This window comes from Oncorhynchus masou, unplaced genomic scaffold (genome assembly GCF_036934945.1).
Source record: "Oncorhynchus masou masou isolate Uvic2021 unplaced genomic scaffold, UVic_Omas_1.1 unplaced_scaffold_1281, whole genome shotgun sequence".
NCBI lineage: Eukaryota > Metazoa > Chordata > Actinopteri > Salmoniformes > Salmonidae > Oncorhynchus > Oncorhynchus masou.
Genome location: NW_027002649.1, coordinates 82,501 through 85,189, shown reverse-complemented (window position 1 = coordinate 85,189; position 2,689 = coordinate 82,501).

Below are 2,689 nucleotides of genomic sequence, written 5' to 3'. Positions count from 1 at the left end.
CACGACCAGGGTCACCATATCCCAACTCCCCCTGAGACACCTGCAGGGAGTGGTGTCACGGCCAGGGTCACCATATCCCAACTCCCCCTGAGACACCTGCAGGGAGTGGTGTCACGGCCAGGGTCACCATATCCCAACTCCCCCTGAGACACCCGCAGGGAGTGGGGTAACGGCCAGGGTCACCATATCCCAACTCCCCCTGAGACACCCGCAGGGAGTGTCCCCACTCCCCAACTCCCCCTGAGACACCTGCAGGGAGTGGGGTCACGGCCAGGGTCACCATATCCCAACTCCCCCTGAGACACCTGCAGGGAGTGGGGTCACGGCCAGGGTCACCATATCCCAACTCCCCATGAGACACCTGCAGGGAGTGGGGTCACGGCCAGGGTCACCATATCCCAACTCCCCCTGAGACACCTGCAGGGATTGGGGTCACGGCTAGGGTCACCATATCACAAATCCCCCTGAGACACCCGCAGGGAGTGGGGTCACGGCCAGGGTCACCATATCCCAACTCCCCCTGAGACACCCGCAGGGAGTGGGGTCACGTTCAGGGTCACCATATCCCAACTCCCCCTGAGACACCAGCAGGGAGTGGGGTCACGGCCAGGGTCACTATATCCCAACTCCCCCTGAGACACCCGCAGGGAGTGGGGTCACGGCCAGGGTCACCATATCCCAACTCCCCCTGAGACACCCGCAGGGAGTGGGGTTACGGCCAGGGTCACCATATCCCAACTCCCCCTGAGACACCCGCAGGGAGTGGGGTCACGGCCAGGGTCACTATATCCCAACACCCCCTGAGACACCCGCAGGGAGTTGGGTCACGGCCAGGGTCACCATATCCCAACTCCCCCTGAGACACCCGCAGGGAGTTGGGTCACGGCCAGGGTCACCAGGGAGTTGGGTCACGGCCAGGGTCACCATATCCCAACTCCCCCTGAGACACCCGCAGGGAGTTGGGTCACGGCCAGGGTCACCATATCATGGCCAGGGTCACCATATCCCAACTCCCCCTGAGACACCCGCAGGGAGTTGGGTCACAGCCAGGGTCACCACATCCCAACTCCCCCTGAGACACCCGCAGGGAGTTGGGTCACGGCCAGGGTCACCATATCCCAACTCCCCCTGAGACACCCGCAGGGAGTTGGGTCACGGCCAGGGTCACCATATCCCAACTCCCCCTGAGACACCCGCAGGGAGTTGGGTCACGGCCAGGGTCACCACATCCCAACTCCCCCTGAGACACCCGCAGGGAGTGGGGTCACGGCCAGGGTCACCATATCCCAACTCCCCCTGAGACACCCGCAGGGAGTTGGGTCACAGCCAGGGTCGTCATTGTATAGCGCCCCTGGAAAACACGTATAAGCCTATTGGGGTACAGTTTGGTCAATGTTTGTTCTATGTGACTCTTAGAAGGCTGAATGGGTTGTGAGGTGCTGATAAGAGTCACCGGCATGGAATTTGTAACAACATTCATATTGGAACTTTAACAACATTTGGAAGAGTTTTCTTCATTTTTCAATGGCAAAGACAAATGTTTTCATCCTAATTTGAAGTCCATGTGCCGTACTATGACTGAACAGACATCATTCACCTGACTGATATCACGACAGCTCGCGTCAAACTCCAGTCCTCAAGGGTTTTCACTTCTCCCTTGTACTAGATTGATCAAGGTCATTGATTAGTCAGGAACACCCCTCACCTTGTTGTCTAGGAAACACATGGGAAGGAAATAACAAAAACCAGGAGACACGTGGCTCTCCCAGAATTGAGTTTGATACCTCTGCTCTACAGTTTCAGGTTCTGGTTTGCGTTAGTAATTGCACCAGCCCATGTGAATATGCAAAGGTGAGGACGAGTTAAATAAAATGTGTACTGAAGAACTGTTTGAAGTGTCTCATAGATCAACAACCAAACCATTTCAGAACCAATCAGGTTTTGCCAGCAATAGGTTTATACAGTGTATCTGGATAAGTGTTGTATAAGTCTTATATATTGGAACAGCACTATTGACTTTCTCTCTCTCTCTCTCCCTCCCCCTGCTTAAGCTTCTCTCTCTCTCTCCCTCCCCCTGTTTAAGCTTCTCTCTCTCTCTCCCTCCCCCTGCTTAAGCTTCTCTCTCTCTCCCTCCCCCTGTTTAAGCTTCTCTCTCGCTCTCCCTCCCCCTGTTTAAGCTTCTCTCTCTCTCTCCCTCCCCCTGCTTAAGCTTCTCTCTCTCTCTCCCTCCCCCTGTTTAAGCTTCTCTCTCTCTCTCCCTCCCCCTGTTTAAGCTTCTCTCTCTCTCTCTCTCTCCCTCCCCTGTTTAAGCTTCTCTCTCTCTCTCTCCCTCCCCCTGTTTAAGCTTCTCTCTCTCTCCCCCCCCCTGTTTAAGCTTCTCTCTCTCTCTCTCCCCCTGTTTAAGCTTCTCTCTCTCTCTCCTCCCCCCTGTTTAAGCTTCTCTCTCTCTCTCTCTCTCTCTCCCCCTGTTTAAGCTTCTCTCTCTCTCTCCCTCCCCCTGTTTAAGCTTCTCTCTCTCTCTCTCTCCCTCCCCTGCTTAAGCTTCTCTCTCTCTCTCCCTCCCCCTGCTTAAGCTTCTCTATCTCTCTCTCTCTCTCCCTCCCCTGCTTAAGCTTCTCTCTCTCTCTCCCTCCCCCTGCTTAAGCTTCTCTCTCTCTCTCTCTCTCTCTCCCTCCCCCTGCTTAAGCTT